Here is an 18,865-nt window from a genome sequence, read left to right as displayed (position 1 = left end):
GCTCTGTAATATAAGGACAGACCAATAAACTGAATCAACGTATGCATACAGCAGTGTGCAAATTTATTAGAACACTTAAACAATTATCAGTTTTTGAGGTTTACTCATAGAATAGTCATTTATTTGCTACAAAAATTGATTTGTAACTATTTCAAATTAATCTTACAGTAAACTATTACAAAATCAGTGCACAAATAATGCTAACATTTGACATCAATAACAGCTTGGAATGTTTGTTGAATTGTGATTATGTATTTTCTCAAAGTATATTGTATTATTTGATTAAATTATTACTGAAGCTGTGTCCAGAAGCTTTCTTCAGCACAGTTTGTACTTTTGTTAAGCATGGAGTCCAACAAATCTCAGATTTGTTCAATGGGATGAAGTTCTGGCGGTCAGTCTACTTGCTGGAGATCTCGTGAGCTTCTTATTTTGCCAAATAAGCGCGACATTTTTTGGAAGTGTGTTTGAGGTCATTATCTTCTTGAACTATTAAATTTTACCGAATCAGTTTATTTTTAGATAATACAGCATGATTAGCTTTTATACAGTCGTATTTATGCTGATCCATAGTTCCATCAATTTTGTGAAGATGGACAATGTCATTCGCAGTTACTGCGTCCAAAACCATCACAGAGCTTCCTGCTGACTTGACTGTTGCCACAACGCAGTCCTTCTGCAACACCTCATTGACTCTTCGACAAACATATACACATCGGTTGGAACCAAACTGTTCAAAGTTAGACTTGCCTGTCCATAGCACAGTGTGCCGTTATTTCGAAGACCAGGATAGATGTTCCTTTACAAAAGCTAGTCTCTTTACTATATTCAGTTTGTGCAGTAAGGGCTTCCTTGCTGCTATTTCCTTCTGTTTTTTTAGGGAAACTCAGTGAGCCGTTTTTCTGATCCCAGTCTTGTCATTGCGTATTTCACAGTGCTTTGGTTAACAGACGATATTAGTTTTTCTTAAACTCCAACTAGCTTAACGTAAAGATTTGACCATGACACTGTCAAAGGGTGTTAATTCTGTCTATTTGAGCACTTTAATGGCAATAACACATTATATTAGCTGTACTTGACAATTCCTAAGAACAATCATCGCTTATATACCTGCATGAAAGTATCAAATTTTTGTTAGTAATAACTAATATAGAAACTAAAGACAATAACTTGAGACAAAGTTACAGCGATTTGCATTTAGATTAGACGTTTTGAATAACTCATAACAATATATAATGTACTTATCATTTGTGACTATGTGTTGTTTTTCTCTTAACATTTTTAAAATGATTAAATGTATAACATACTAAAGTCATGGATCAAGTAATAAGATCAATAATTTGACTATTTTGTTGCTTTTTTTTCAGCATTTTTGATCAAAGTACTTTTATTTCATAAACACAAATCAACATTACAGATGTGATGAAGTATTCTAATAAATTTACGTATATTTGTGTGTGCAACAACGTAAGAATTAAAACTATATTCTAAGATATACTCATAACCTTTCGGATAAGAATAATGCCGCAATAAAAGGAGGAACGCCAGTAATTGTTATGCAGAGTTAAAACTGTATTTCTGACTTGATTGGCTGGGGCAAAAGCAAATTAAACCTAATGTAAAAACAAAGCGAAAAGTAATCTTTATTCACTTGCAATACGAGTCCAAGACAAGTGCAAAAAGATAACAGATAGCTCTTCTCTCCTACTGTTGAGAGGCTGTGGTAGGAAAAAATATGGGTGAGGACTAACGATATTCTCCTGAGACTGAGACAGTTGACCACTATATATATAAAATACTATAACGTCATTTCTCACAGAGTACATGTGCTACCCACGTCATGGTCATCTCACAAGTAAAAATATGGAAGATATAGCATCCAAGTGTTGTAAGTTGACCTCATTAGAGTGTTATATTATGTTAAATCACGTATTCTTCACTAATACCTTCTGTAACAAAGAAAATGTACAGTTTTTAGTATTAAATAACATATCTTTAAGACTGTGGTTTATGTTCTTTTTATCGCATGCAGTAACTTTTCAATATCTGTCTGTTGAATTTCACACTCACCACCAATAGGTTAGTTATAAAAAATAACAAATCATAGCAAGTAATGAACCCGAAAGTTATATTTTGTTTTGTAAGTGATATCTTCAGAATTAGAGATGAATTTATTTCTTCTTTTTTTTTTTGGCAAATTTAACGATAGATTTTGTATTTCCTCTTTACCAATTTTAGTGCCAGAACATTTTAATAAAAGGCTTATATATCTTTTGTTTTAGCCACTCTTCTGGATTAGAATGGTTTCGGAAAATATCGCACTCATAACCTTGAGGTAGGTCTAAGCGAAAGAAATACCTTTGCATATTTCTTCACCACAAATTGATAAGAAAAATTAAAGCAAATTTCGCACACAATAACGCCTTAAAAATTAAAAATACAAATTTTATGAAATCTAATTCCACTGAATATTTTGTATATGAACGTGCTTCAGAAGGTTGCTATACTATTATCGTAATTTCGTATCTGCTATATTGGGTATTTTCAACTTATTATATTGATGTTAGAATTTTGCTTACTATTTTCTTCTAAGATTGTGTGGACCGAGATGGCCTAGTAATTAGCGCACTCATACTGTGAATCCGAAGGTTCGTGGCGATCATTATTTGGTCAGACAAGAGTAGCCCTAGAGTTAGCGATGGTTTCTGTTGTTTAGCTGCTTTCCCTTTAGCCCATGAGTTCAAAATTAGAACGGCTATAGTCTATAGGTTTTCGCGAAAATTCTGAAACAAACGAACAAATCCTAAGATCCCGGACCAACCTATAATTAAGACTAAAATGTTTTTTATATAAAGTTAAAAAAAAAAGTTGAAGATAAAATTCTCTAATTTTTAAACAATTTAAGGCAGAGTATCTCTTGTTTTTTCAAGGATGAAACAAGATTTATATCATCAGTACAAATAAAATAACAATAAACTTTAGAACACTATAGTTTACATGTACACTTATAACCTGTAGTCTAGAATGTGTTCAACCACTCCGAAAAGCATTATAGTCTGCATGTCTGCTTAATCTTAAATAGCTTAGGTCATCATAATTTGCTTTAATTAAAAGAACAAAGATAACACACAAGGACTACATTTGATGTGTACAACATCTTTCATTAAAATTAATTAAACTGCCCTCATGAAACGCTTTATTAAATTGCTCTTACAAAACGCTTTTACTGACAATACTGTGCATACCAGAAGAACAAAATTCGAATACAAATATTTCGGTGTCCCTAACTGATTAGGAGATTCTTCATATCATGTGCACAAACTTTTAATGTTAAAAAGAAAACAAAAAATAAGTAATAATAACTTTTACGCGAATTACATCAGCCTAAATAATGATAAAAACATGTTAAATATCTTAGCATTTAAGGATCTGAGGGATCCGGCCCCTGAGAGCATATAATGCTAAAACTCGGGTTTTGATAACCGCGGTGGCCAGTGCACAGACCATTAGGTAGCTCTATGCTTAACTGCAAACAAACTGAAAGACGCGAGAATGTTGTTGTTGTTTTTTATTTCGCGCAAAGCTACACGAGGGCTATCTGCGATAGCCTTCCCTAATTTAGCAGTAAAAAACTAGAGGGAAGGTGGTTTTTACCAACGAATAGTGGGATTATAACGAGCATGTGGGGCGGATGTTCGAGCCCGCAACCCTCAGATTGCGAGTCAAGCGTCCTAACCACCTGGCCATGCCGAGCACGCGGTAAGGTAGAGACGTAATGCTTCTTTCAGCTGTGGCGATGTATAAAATGGTGACAGTTGTTTTTGTTGTTTGGCTCTAAGAGCCAGATAAAGCTCTTGTGGTGAATATTGCTACTGATTGAATGCCTTCCCTTTGATCAGAATTTCAAAATCTGGCCTGGTTATTTAGTCTCCGTGATCTTCAGGTTTAAAATGACAATTCATTTTTAAACCCTTAACTGATGTTCTACGTATTGCATGACATGATTTCGCAAACAGATAAATAAATAAAATAACTTAGGAGGCGACACAATGACGGAGATTGGACCTAAAAATCCGCGATTTATCCGATTTGAGTTAAACTTACACAGAATATACTAGAGGATGAGATGTGACAATCACACCTTACAGTCTTCAAATCGGACAAAAATTGTTCGAGTGACGACTGGACACATCATCAGCAAAAACCCCATAGTTAATGACAGTACTTCTTGTGTAACCGACTCTTGTGTACATGAGCCTTCTTCTTCTTTTTCGATGACGAGGAACCCACTTTGAAACTAATAATGCTTGGCGACGGCTTGAATGGGTAATGAAGAAAAACTTTAATATAAGTTTAACATAACAGCAAATGTACAACGTTTCGACACGGTTTTGTCATCATCAGGTACTTCTTCTTTATCCGTCAGTGTGTCTCTTTTCCACATCAAAACCCAATAGGTATTCTGCAGATATCAGATCGTGACTGGAACTTTGCTACTCTTTAGCATATCATCATTATTACCTGCACATATAAGGTTCCGGGGGTGTTCGACATATAAACTGTGCAGCCGCTGTGGATGCGATCACGATAGACTTTTTGGCAGCCCTTGTTTGGTAAGTCCATCTATTAAGCTCAAAGATGCTGTGGTGTCACACAAAAATATGTTTGGTGCTGACAAAGACAGTAGTGATAGCCTTTCGTCAGATCAAGGAAAAAGTCTCCAATCTCAAACAATGAAGAAGGGTCACATAATTTGATTTGGGAATAAATAAAAAGAGTGAAAGATAATTAATTCGTGCTTGTGACCGTTAGGTGGTTCGGCCACTCCCGTGTCTCTGACTGTTCATAACTCCTGACTGAAATAAATTACCATCATATGTTTGTTTGTTTTTAATTATGCACAAAGCTACACAAGGGCTATCTGTGCTCTGCCCACCACGGGTATCGAAACTCGGTTTCTAGCGTTGTAAGTCCGCAGACATACCACTGTGTCACTAGGGGGCACCATCATATGAGCTGCATATTTGAATACAGCAGGTTCAGGACTTTCCAACAGTGAATGCAATACATCCAAGAAACAATTACCGGGATTTCTTGTACTTTTACCTGCCACCCCAAAACACTACCTCATCTCTGCTTGGAGGAAGACATCCTCTGTTAAATAGTTGCTAGTATTAAGTTAAAAAAAAGATGAAATACAACACAAAGAAAAGTTATAGAAAGTCAGATTATTTTAGACTGATGCATTTTCCAGCAATGATTTTTAAACACAATTTTTAGCCGCGGCTTATAGAGTAGCTCCGAGTTTTTTATTATATTTTTTCAAGTGCAAACGTTTAGCTCATAGCTCCATCTCTTGAACGATTTGAGATCTAATTACAGCCGCGGCTATCGATGATTCCTTCTTGTTAAACTCGACTGTCTTCTTGGAGTGAAAGTTAATTTTCCATCTCAATTAATTTTATATAACCCTTATTACCGAAAGCGCTAAGGAATATTAAGTTTTGATAATTTAAATAATTGTTCCATATGTATTTTAAGGGTGAAAAAACAAATTGCTTTTAAAAGCATTCCTTTAATTATCTGTGTTATGCTCATGTCATATTATAATAATTATAGTTAGCATTCAAGTTAATCAAATACTCCTTCTAGACATTATGTTATTTACGCAATTAATTAATATTTGCGGAATTTTCTCAGGTATAGATTTGTTTCTTTGTTGAATTTCGCGCAAAGCTACTCGAGGGCTATATCTATGTTAGACGTTTCCAATTTTGAAGTAACAGACTAGTGGAAAGGCAGAAATTCAAAAGCCAACTCTTGGGCTTCCGTTTATCAACGAATAGTGGGATTAACAGTCAAATTATAATGCCCCACGATTGAATTGTTAAACATCATGCGATCCGCAAATTGAGAGTCGAGCGTTCTACACCATGCTAAAAATATATAATTAACTCGTATAATGTTTAGCTGAGATTCCAGGTTAGTCATACGTCTGAAATGTCGAGTAGAATTTCTCGGAAGACGCTATAATTCATTCAATTTTATTAGCTTCGATAATTTTTTAAGCTGTTACATCTTTTTGACAAAATTCACCCTAGTTATTTGTCTTTCAAATATTTTTACCTCAGTGAAAAATACTGTGAAATATTATTATAAACAAAAACACCAGATTAGAAGTATGAGAAGTTATTTATCAAACGTGAATTTATTGTGAAGTGTTCAAAAACTCTAGTTTTTTACACATGGAAAATGTATATAAAAGCAAAAACAGTCACATCTTGTACAGGACTTTAAGTCTTTCTTATTTATAAAAGTAAGAATCAGAAATAATATGTCACATAGAAGCACTTTTTTATACTCATCTTGATTTACTCAAAATACAGGAGAAACTATATAATTTGTAACAATTGTTTTTCTAATAAACTCCTTAAATAAATAGCATTCCGGATACAAAGTGCAGTTAAAATATTCTGGTTTGTAATTAAGCACAGAGCTACACAATGGTCTGTCTGTGCTCTGCCCACCACGGGTATAGCGTTGTAAGTCCGCAGACATACTGCTTAGCCACTGGGGGCGAAACATTCCGGATACATAGTGTAGTTGAAACATTCCGGATACATAGTGTAGTTGAAACATTCCGGATACATAGAACTACACTATGTATCCGGAATGTTTCAACTACACTATGTATCCGGAATGTTTCAACTACACTATGTATCCGGAATGTTTCAACTACACTATGTATCCGGAATGTTTCAACTACACTATGTATCCAGAATGTTTCAACTACAGAAACATTCTGGATACATGGTGTAGTTGAAACATTCCGGATACATAGTGTAGTTGAAACATTCGGGATACATAGTGTAGTTGAAACATTCTGAATACATAGTGTAGTTGAAACATTCTGGATACATAGTGTAGTTGAAATACTTTTGTGCACTATTCTTCTCGGAAAAATCTTAACTGACCGAATAAAGAATGCAGTGTTTAAAAAAGAAATATAACAAAGGCGTCAGAACCGGGGAGTGTAGCACCCACACTTTTACATATTTGACTTATATAGCAACTATAAATTATATAAATTTTCTGGGGGTATGCCCCCAGACACCCCTCTTAGATTGAGCTGCTTTTAGCAGCTTGTTATACTTTCAATCTCTCATTGTAAAATCTGCATATCTAGCCAAGCACTCCCACTTTGCAACTCCTTTCTACACTACTGCTTAATACTATTGTATTGTGACAAACATAAAAGATTGTAATCACGCTTCGCCATTAAAAGACGTTTCTCCATAACAATTGAAACTTTCTAAAGTCAGTAAGACAATACAGTAGCTCACCTTGTGGTACATCAAAATGTATATTAAATTAAAACTTTATATCACAGTACAAAATGTCTAGAGCAAGGTTACAGGTCCATTACTGTTTTTGTTTTAAGACAAAGCTACACAATAGACTATTTTCATCCTGGTCACCACAGAGAATCAAACCCCAGGTTTTAGCGTTGGAAGTATGTAAACTCACCACTGACCAAGTGGGGAATAGACCTATTACTCAACATTATTATTACCCAACAAATTGAAACTTATCCCATGGCAAAAACAGTATTTTCAATCGGATTCTACAAGTTTCATATTGTCACAGATATACAGTGAGATGTACAGGATAACTTCATATTTGTGGAACACTGTTAACGTGCTTGAAACACACATATGTAAAAGCTTACTAGACCAAAGAAATAAGAAATCTTTCTGGAACCATGATGCTTTTTGCTAAATTAGTTATATTTTACAATTTCTCTCTCTTTAAACAAAACCATGAAAACATATAGCAGTTTAGGATTCAAAGTTAACAAAATAGTTTGTCCATGAGTACTTAAATTATAACCTCTGTTTCTTCAATTACCCATCATTTTAAGTTTGCTGTGTTTATAAAAAATAATTCACGAATGTCACTAAATTTCAGTTTGACACTATAAAGTTTATATACTGCTTACATTATTAGATAACTTAAAAAAATAATGCCTTATTTAAACAGAAGGTATTTATTATAGTAGATATAAAAGCTGATATTTTTCACACAAATAAGCTGTTTTACTCTATGCCTAAGTACTGATTCTAAAAAAAAATTCGAAATTTAAATGTTGTCCAGTAATTTACAACTTGCTGCACTGTGCACAATTCAACAATATATTTATTCAAAACTGTGAAGAACCAAAGATAATTGGTGCTTATGATCTGGTTCAGTTTGAGATAATTCTTTTTTTATAAACAGTTTAGTTAATCCATTTGGTCATGAAGAATAAAACAGAGGTAAAAATTGTTATAAAACCAACAAGATGTTAGAGATTAAGTTTATTTCTATAATAGTTCTTCCTCTGACCGAAAAAACCAGAAACAACACTAAATTATATAAAAAGAAACTTGGATGTTTTCTACAGAAATATTTACCTTAATACAGTTTTTAAACACATTTAATCAAAATGCATTATGGGAAAATGTAGACAAATAAACATTTTATGAAGTTAAATGTAGCAGTGCAATTTGATGAATCATTGTAAGCCTGTGACAAAGGCCATGAATAACGATTAACATGTGAAAGTTATCAGAAAATTTAAAATGACAAGCTAAAATCACTTAACTTATACATATATATAAAAAAACTCTATGTTTTTAAGCTCAAATCAGTGTAAGAAAACAGTGATCATACACCACTGAAATTAATTCTTGAGCATACAAATCCTAGTTGGATATTTAAAATAAAATAAAAAAAAGATTTTTTTTAGTCTGTCCACAACATTCATTGAGCTTTTACAACAGGACTTTATTTATAGAATGAATCACTTTTGAAAGATTTCAGTAAATAATTAAGTCTAATATGTTTGTAATAATGGCTGGAGATGGCTTGAATGGGTAATGAAGAAAAACTTTAATATAAGTTTAACATAACAGCAAATGTACAACATTTCGACAAGGTTTTGTCATCATCAGGTACTTATATTAACGTTTTTCTTCATTACACATTCAAGCCATCTCCAGCCAATATTAGTCTCAAAGTGGGTTCCTCGTCATCAAATTCTAATATGTTTGTATTGAGTTTGCACAGGTACTTCAAGTATTAATTGTTGCCACAGTGGCAACTCAAGGTATTATAATTGCTGCCACAGGGGCAACTCAAAATATTATAATTGTTACAACATTGGTAACTCAAGTATTATAATTGTTGCCACAGTGGCAATTCAAAATATTATAATTGTTACAACATTGGCAACTCAAGTATTATAACTGTTACAACATTGGCAACTCAAGTATTATAACTGTTGCCACAGTGGCAATTCAAAATATTATAACTGTTGCCACAGTGGCAATTCAAAATATTATAATTTTTGTCTTAGTGGCAATGCCAGTACTATAATTGTTATAACATTGATAATTCATGGTATTATAGTTATTACCATGTTGGTAATTCAATATTATAATTATTGTTCATTCATGCATATTACACACACAAGTAGACATTCAACTACCACTAACAACTGAATTTTGGGTTCTGTAAACTAACAATGCTGATTAACAGAAACTGTATACATAAATCACGGAACTTTTAATATACCTTAAGCTATCATTAAAAGAAGTTTGAAAGATTATTGTGACATATACTCTTAAAAATTATCATCCTTGTGATGAACCAAATAACCTTAGCATCTGAGAAAATATTTGAACAAGATTAAAAAAAAGAAATTTACAAGTTCAGTTTTTAAAGAAAAAAACATTTGGATTTGTTTTATGTTAGTTGTTAAACACAAAGTTACACAATGGTCAATCTATGCTGTGCCCACCCAACTTTTAGCATTATAAATTCTCAGACTTCCTGTTGAGCCACTGAGGGGACACTTGTGCTTGTATGATTAATACAAACTATAAGTTAAATACTATATTTGGTATACCTTTCTAAAAAAAAAAAAAATACAAAAACACCAGTGTGACTTTAAATTATTACATTGTAATAAAACACAACTGAACTGCAAACTCAGTTTTCCAAGACTGTATTAAAACAAAGAATTAATTTCTTCATTCTCTGAGTAGCAACTAGGCAACAGAGTCTTGTTTTTCAAAGTGAACCACATGTGAATTACATCCAGAAATAGGATTTAAAGAAGCAACTTACTCAATTCGTTTGGCTTTTATGACATTTTTATTGTATTCAGTATAGCTTATACAGGATGTATTATGCAACTAAGTGGCCATAATTAGATTTTAATTTTTTATGATTTCATAAAGATGAAAATGGCCTAAGTTGGATAGTATAACTTTTATAGGATGTATTATGGAACTATGTGGCCATAATTAGATTTTAATTTTTTTTTTGTTGATTTCATAAAGATGAAAATTTGCCTAAGCTGGATAGTATAACTTTTATAGGATGTATTATGGAACTATGTGGCCATAATTAGATTTTAATTTTTTTTTGTGATTTCATAAAGACTGAAAATGGCCTAAGCTGGATAGTATAACTTTTGTAGGATGTATTATGCAACTATGTGGCCATAATTAGATTTTCCGTTTTTTGTGATTTCATAAAGACTGAAAAAGCTGGATAGTATAACTTTTATAGCTCTTCAAACAAATGACAATTAACTGACCCGTCAATGTTAAGCATCTGCATCTAAAAATGGATCCTTGGATTGAATAGTTATGAGGACATTGAAAAAATGTTCTTCTCGTACAAAAAAACAACAACATCTAAGAAGCAGCTTACTAGGTAAAATAAGGATCTTCACAAACAAAAAATTTCATTTACCCAAATGAAGAGTACATTAATTCTCTTTCTACTTACTTTGGAAAACATTTAAATTAAAATGATGATTACATTTTCAAAAGATATAATTACAAAGAACTGTTTTTTCTGTTTTAAATACTGACAAAAGGTGTGTTTAACTAGTACTTTTTGTAAGTGAAAGCATTTGTTTCTATTTGATGATACAACTGCCAGTTTCCCAGTTGTACAACTATTTGAGCAAGTTATGCCTCTCTTTCTTTAACATACGTTTTCTTAAGTCAGTAATGATACAACAATAATTTATACAACCTGTTTAATAAGAATACTTCTTCTTTTCTTTAACTGTATGATTTTGTACTTATAGATACAGATATGTTTGTAGAAGACAGTTCATTATGCATGAAAATAACATCCTGAGCTGTGTATCACCAGTCATTGTTTATTATGAGCAGCATGTGCAAATATTATCTGGAAACTCTTGTTTCTTCTTCTGAAATATTAGTTAGTTCCATTAAATCTGTTCTGGTACTTGTACGATATACCACAGAAACTTCAAGTTACTTGGTTCGACTCCTTTGTCTCAGAATTTCTCACCTAGTGGAATGACAATAACAGAGAGCCCTAAAAATATTATTCAAACATCCTTAGAAAAACAGACAAACTGAGGAAATTTTTTTTGTTATTAATAAATATTGTTGAACCTATATTAAAATGCATGAAACTCCAACAAACCTGTAAGTATAAAAATATTCTGAAATGTAATATCCTAAAAACCAGACTGATACAGATTTGTAATAAATACATAGACATGTAAAATGAAAACAAATCGGTTCTCACTAGGTAACAAAACCCATACCATGGTCAGTTTATAACTACAGTTTTGAGATACATCAGCTCTTAACAGCCTACTTAACAAACTATCAACCAACGAAGCTTTATATGGAATAGAAGGTAACATACTGGTTTTAGATGTACACACTCACACACACACACATATACGTCTTGATACTCCTTCAACTAGAAATAAGAGTTTCAAGACTATTCAGATTTCAAGTTAAATTTAGCACTTCAGTTTTATTCACCACTTCATGGGGAAAGTTAACAAAAGAAAATACAGTGTAAAGAAGAAACTTCGAAAGTTTCTTTTGTTGAATTTCACCAAAAATTGGCTAATATGCAAGTCACAAACATAATTATGACCAGTAATAAATGAAGAAACTCAAGTTGTAACAGCTGACAATGACAAATATTCAAAAACTCACATCTTGGGTTCTGTATAAATTTTGTTTTAAAATTTTGGTCATGTTCAGTTATGGAAAAATCAAAATAGAGTGCCATTGTGTGTATTAGTTTTTCAATTTAAAATAGTCAAAGAATCTCTCTTAAACATATAAACTACTTTAATAGCTTTGAGTAGGTAACTTGCTCTACTGTTTCAAGAGAGAGACTTGAAACTAAGAGTCTTATGATTCAGTTGTTAACCTTTTACTGACTAATAGAAACATTAACTTTCATAAGTTTGTGTGTTTAGTTATATTTTTTCTACAATGATGATGAAAACAGAAAGTTAAAACACTAAAATATTAAATATTCAAACAAATGAGAGGTGGGGAGCCAACTTTAGACCTATCAATTTAAGCATAGGCACCTCTCAATTAGTTGTTTTATTTTTCAACATTCAAAGTCCAAAATGTTTAATAAGCAACAACAGATAAATAATCAACATAATTTATATATCTTGGTTGATCACATATGTTTCACACAGTATCTTATGAGAGAAATACACTCATCATGAAAGCTATAACATCATGACTGAGTTTCAATGGACAAAGATAATTCAAATGTTTTTTTTATTATTTACAAAGAGTAATATTAACCAAAAATAAAAAAACAACTTTGAAATTGTGTGAATGCTTGTTTCAGGCACACAAAAGTAAGGGTCTGGGGCCAACCAGAACACTAGATACTAGAAGGCCGTATGGGTTCAAAGAAGTACTTGCATGGAAGTAGTTGATTGCAGTAGATTCTCTACACATGACAAAACCTTTCAAACTCTCATGCCTGTATGAGACTATAGAAACTGGTATCAAAATGTAATTCACAAAGATTATGAACCAGGATGACAATTAATGAAACTGATGACTGTATATAGTGTGTTATTATTATTATATTGCTCACAGATTCTCAGTTTCTTTATATCTGGTACAAACCCACAAAACTCTATAAAAAAAACTTCTCATTCTTTGTACAAATAAATGTTCATGTTTGAATGCCTTCTCTGCTCTGGCTTATTTGTGTTTCAACACCTCCACTGCCATGAAGAAATCATGTTTTAACATATTCTAAGCAATGTAGCAATCATGTTTTAACATATTCCAAGCTATGTAGCACTTATGTTTTATCATTTAATATTTCCTCTGCTGTGGTATATTAATATTTTACTTCTTCATCTGTTATGAGTCAGTTATATTTAAATATATCCTCCATTATGATGGGTTGTCTTATGCATTAAGATTATAACCATATTAGCCATCATCCCTCTTTAACAACAACAAAAGATACAAAAATATATTTATATAATAATGAAATATTAAAAGTTAAATGGAAATTGGCAACACTTAAAAAAAGGGATTCTCCTTGAGATTAAGGAAAGAAATTCATTATTTTAAATCCTTACTACCAAAAATATGTAAAAACATTTAGAATTGTTAACCATAAAGAAAGGAAATTAAAAAAGTATCTTATATTTAATGAGTCAGTGTTTCTACTGTTAAATGCAAAGAATCTATCAATTTGTTGTGATGCTACTACTGCTTATATAATCCATGATTTATACAATTTAAAGGAATTAATTTTAAATTAACCAGCTTCAAAATATAAGGTTTAACAAGATTAGATTTTTCAAATGTAAAAGCTGGAACTACAAGTACACTACAGATAAAAACTGTCAATTTTAAATAAGTCAAAATTTGTTTACTGTCTATAAACAATGCAAACAATTACACATTTGTGAATATGTAATGTTTTGCATATGTGCTCTAGAAAACTTTTATTTTCAATTCCTGGAAGTTTAACCTAACAATCTTAAAATTCGTCTCATGAGTTACTGCTAAAATCATATGAATTACATTAAACGAAAATAACTTTCTTTATGAACTATTTCCATTTGTAAAACTAAAACAAAAAGGCTATAAACAAGTTTTCTCTAAGTTGGCTATTTCGGTTAAATATCCTAACTTGACTAAACAATCATCTTCAATGAATGGTTTCTTGCTCTAACTACAACACTTGACTGTTAAAAATTATGTTGGTAATATTCAAACTCATGAGGTAAACATTATAATGATTAATGTTGTAACAGGCCAAATTCTATTAGTATGTGCAGAGGTTGAGTATGTTATATTAAAACAGTTCATCTGAAGACTGTGCATCTTAACAATGCCCAACAATGTAGTTTACATTCCTTAAGGCTGCCATGTTCAAAGCAACACATCTCCTTGCTGTGTGCCTTCTATATTCCATCTAGTTTACAATGATGGTTTCTCAGAGCCTGTTTCAACAGGCAAAATGCAAAGAAATCCATAGCCAATGTGTCAAGTGACTCTGGTATGTTTTTTATATGGAATAGCACGAATACCCGTTTCATCTTCCAACTGCTTGACATATGCAATGGGTTGAGCAAATATGTTGTGAATGCAACTTGTATAGACATGTGTTGTGTTGCTCTTCCAAGTAATTTCTTCTTGATTATGTTGTATACTGTTGCCTGGAACACATGAATAGTTTCTGCCACTAATCTTTGAGTTCATGAATTCTCACACATTACAGGTCTGTTTCTAGATGGTTCTGATACACCAAGTTTAGCTATATTTCAATGTTTTTCAATGCCTTCAAATAAGTACAAGGGATATCCCCATCTTGGAAATGGTAAATCCCCAATATGAACACATCTTTATGATCTGAGTGTATGAATATTTTGCATTGGAAAGGGTTGTTACATGCTCTTCCCAAAAGTGATCACTAACTATGAAATGCCAAACAATGTCAAAATGTATTTATGATACATGATGTTCCTCTGCAGTTTCATATCAGCCATGATCATCATGTGACTTGCTGAATTGCATATTCAAAATTGTTTAAATATAACATACTCAACTTTGTGTATTTCCAAGTTCTGTAATGGATGATATCATGTTCAAAATACACTAATATATGTATAACATAGTGATATTTTTACTTGGTGTTTCTTGCTTCTGTAATGGATGGTATCCTGTTAAAACTAAACTGAATAATATGTATAACATAGTAATACCTTTACCACATGTTCCTAGGTTCTGTAATGGAAGGTATCACTATTAAAACTACACTGATATATATATATATATATATATATATAAAACACAGTGATACTTCCACTAAGTGTTCTTAGGTTCTAAATTGATGATATTGTGATATCACTGTTAAAACCAAAAATAAATAATATGTATAGCAAAGTGATACTTTCACTATATATTCTTAGGTTTTGTAATGAATAATATAACTAGGTGTTCTTAGGTTCTGTAATACATAATAATTTTTATAACAACTACATTGACAACACTAGGTGTTCCTAGTCCTACTTTAAAACTTTTTTATCATTATTTTTTATTTTCAATCTAGATCTTTCCAACAAATTTGATTCTCCTGTACTTTTGTCAGTTTACTTCTCTTCTCGAGTTCTTTTTTTTACTATGTATTTCCTGTCAATCTAGATCTTTTCAACAGTTTGTATTACTTTGTATTCTTTTAAATTTAGTTCTCTTTTTACTTTGTGGCTCAGTATGAAGTCTTATAACTCTAAAAACTGAGTTTCAATACCTGTGGTGGGCACAGCACAGACAGCCCATTGTGTAGCTTTATGTTTAACAACAAACAGACTTTTCACTTTTTTCTATTGCCCTCTATTATAGTAATCAAGTTATCTTTTTTGTGTGTGTAAAGTAACACTGATATATCTGGTATCATTCCTACAGTTACATAGAAGAAATCTTGCTTTACAATATATTCTTAAAATATACATTTAAAATTAATAACAACATATCTAAATGTTACAAAAAGTAATGTGTTTTATAAGCCATAACAAACAAGCAAGCACAATACTGGAATCAATAAATAAATCTGAAAAATTTTATACAATTTCATCAAAATACCTTGTAACATTCTGGAGAAATATAATTCAGATACAGACTTTCATAGCAATACTAAAATATCTTGATCATTAGAGAAGAAATACAATAACCATTTAAAAAAACTACAATTTGCTATTTTCAAAGCCAAAGAGTCAACATATACACTGAAAATGGTATTAGTTTACCTCTAAGCTTTTGTAAAACAAAACAACGTATTTTATTCATAGCATTTTCTTAAAATATTCTTCTTACCTGAAAAGTTGTATCTATAGAAGAAAATACTATTACTTACCATTCTCTGCTCTCACTTCCTTAATATTTCCATGATAATTGTCATCACATCTGGGATTATTTTAAAATTATCTTGAAATCCCTCCAGGTACTCTTACTAGAATCAGCCAATCCAGTTCCTCTTAACAAAAATCTTTGCCTTTTTTGCAGAGATCTCTTTTTATCTCCTAAGAACAGCAAACAAGTTAAGCACCAAAAAATAATGAGGCAAATAAAATTTTCCACTAACTGACTGTTGCTATGTTTTTTGTGTAACAACATCACAACTTGGATCCTTACAGGATTTAATCCTACACATTTAAAGTAAGCACAAATTCAACATAATATTCATACTAGTAAAAGTGCTAACCATATCTTTAACTTATGATCTATGTTCATTTGGATTAGATCTAAGTAAAAATCAATATTACACTCAATAAGGAAAATGTTGTTGTAGCTCTCTGTTTTATAATATATCTACTTTAGTTGAAATTTTAAAAGTCAATATCTTTTAAATCAATTTTATGCCAGCAAGATCAATTTCTATACCAATTTCAATGCTTTACTAATTATCTTATAAATGAATCTGTCCTAATTTATACTTTAATTCTTCAACCTACTGTGCATTTTATAAACTTAAATCTTTATGTCTGTAATATAACTGAGAGTGCAGGAGATATAATAAAGGGGGCTAACAGAGATGCAGTTTTTGTGGTGCATGTAGGGGCTAATGATATAGGGAAAGGTAGGTCAGAGGAACTAATTAATATGTGCAAGAGGCTGATAAAGGCATTTAAAGAAAAAGGCCATAACTTAATTGTATTAGGGATACTGCCCAGAATGAACTGTTGGGATGAAGTTATAAGTAGGTCACTAGGGCTAAATGCTAGGCTTAGGTTAGTATGTAAGGATGAGCAGTTTGGCTGATTGGACTTGTACGATCAGTTCAGTGGAAGAAGTGAGCTTTTTGGAATGGATGGTTTACATTTAAATAGGGTAGGGGCTAGCTTGTTTGCTAAGGCTATTAACTCAGCTGTAAGGGAAGTTTTATACTAGGACAAGACAGTGGTGAGGGCCAGGAAAAACTGAATGCAAAAAGAATAAGAGGTAGAGAAAATATAGCATGGGAAATTAATATAGAAATAGTTATAAGGATAAGCTTAATTGTTACTATTGTAATTCTAGAAGTATAAGAAATAAAATACATGACCTTAGACAACTGGTAGGAATGGAGGAGTTTGGTATAATGGGAATAACTGAAACATGGTTTAATGTAGATGATTTTGATGACAGAAATTTCTTTGAAATACGGGGTTACAGGTTATTTAACAGGGATAGAGTATTAAAGAGGGGAGATGAGTGGCTTTATTTGTAAAATGCAAGTTACATCCTGTTGAAGTTGATAATATCAAAGATAATACAAGGAAATTGAATTCATTTAGGTTTATATTAGTGGATATAAAAGGAAAAGGCTTTTAGTGGGAATTTGTTACAGACCACCAAATGATACTGATGAAATTAGTAAGAAACTTTACAATGAGATTAAGATTTTAGCTGTTAATGAAGTCAAAATTATTATGGGTGATTTTAATTTCAGGCATAGATTAGGAAATTATACAGTCAAACCATGAGGGAGAACTGTTCAGAATGGCTTTCTTCACCAATTAGTCAAGGAACCTACTAGAAACAATGCTATTTTAGATTTATTGTTAACTTCAAATACAGAAATGATCGAGAGAGTGGAAATTGAGGGTGCAAGTGGGTTTGATGTTTTGCTGTATACAGAAATAAGGAATAATGCTATTTTGGTTACAAATTTAAAAAAAGCAAATTCTGAAGGGATGTGATAAGAATTATCTGTTGTGAATTGGGCAGCTGAGTTATTTGGACACACTGATCAGATGTGGAAAATTTCTAAATATTCAAGGTAAACATATTCCTTATAGAAAGGAAATGGTAGCTGCAAGTAGAAAACCAGGTTGGTTCACAAAGAGTTTACGAGATACAATTAAAGAAAAGAATCATAAATTTAAGAAATTTAAATTGACTGGTATGTCAAGATATTTAGAAGATTATAAAAAAATCAAGAAAGTTGGTGAAACAGAAAATTAGGACATCAAAAAGAACATATAAGAAATGGTTGGCTGAAAATGTAAAAATTAACAGGAAGGATTTCTTCAAATACATTAAAGATAAACAAAATGTTAGGAGGGGGGTAGGACCCTTGAGAGATGATAAAGGAAGGCTAGCATTTGATGATAATGAGATGGCAAGGTTATTAAATTTTACTTCTTCTTCAGTTTTTACTAATGAAGATTAAGCAGTATTCACATCTTGAAGAGTTGATAAATGTAAATGAGAGAACTGTATTAATTCTGAACTGGATAAGAAACAATTGGGAAGTTTAAAATATGATAAGGCTCCTGGGCCAGATAATATTTCCCCAAGGGTTTTGAAGGAGATTAAAGATTGGGTATGTGAGCCACTTACTACTATTTTTTGTCAGTCCTTGAATAGTAGGCAAGTACCAAAGGATTGAAAGTTAACTAATGTAACTTCACTTTTCAATGGAGATGATAAAAATTGTCCCAGTAATTATAGACTCATTAGTTTTACATCAGTTGAGAGAAAATGTTTAGGAAAAT

The 18,865-nt window shown here is 31.7% G+C and overlaps 1 protein-coding gene across 5 annotated transcripts in view; it reads right to left on the bottom strand.

Moving 5' to 3' along the window:
- The window catches only part of LOC106457904 (kazrin-like), an 81,903-nt gene that overhangs the window by 59,407 nt on the left and 3,631 nt on the right, over nucleotides 1-18,865 (bottom strand). For all 5 annotated transcript variants that reach the window (XM_022383987.1, XM_022383985.1, XM_022383984.1 and 2 more), the window contains exon 3: nucleotides 16,243-16,408. The gene's annotated coding sequence lies outside the window, so the exon portion shown is untranslated. The remainder of the gene's footprint in view (nucleotides 1-16,242; nucleotides 16,409-18,865) is intronic.

The sequence above is a fragment of the Limulus polyphemus genome, unplaced genomic scaffold, assembly GCF_000517525.1.
Source record: "Limulus polyphemus unplaced genomic scaffold, Limulus_polyphemus-2.1.2 Scaffold390, whole genome shotgun sequence".
NCBI classification, from domain to species: domain Eukaryota; kingdom Metazoa; phylum Arthropoda; class Merostomata; order Xiphosura; family Limulidae; genus Limulus; species Limulus polyphemus.
Note: the sequence above shows the minus strand (reverse complement) of the source record. Positions and strands in the feature narration are given on the sequence as shown.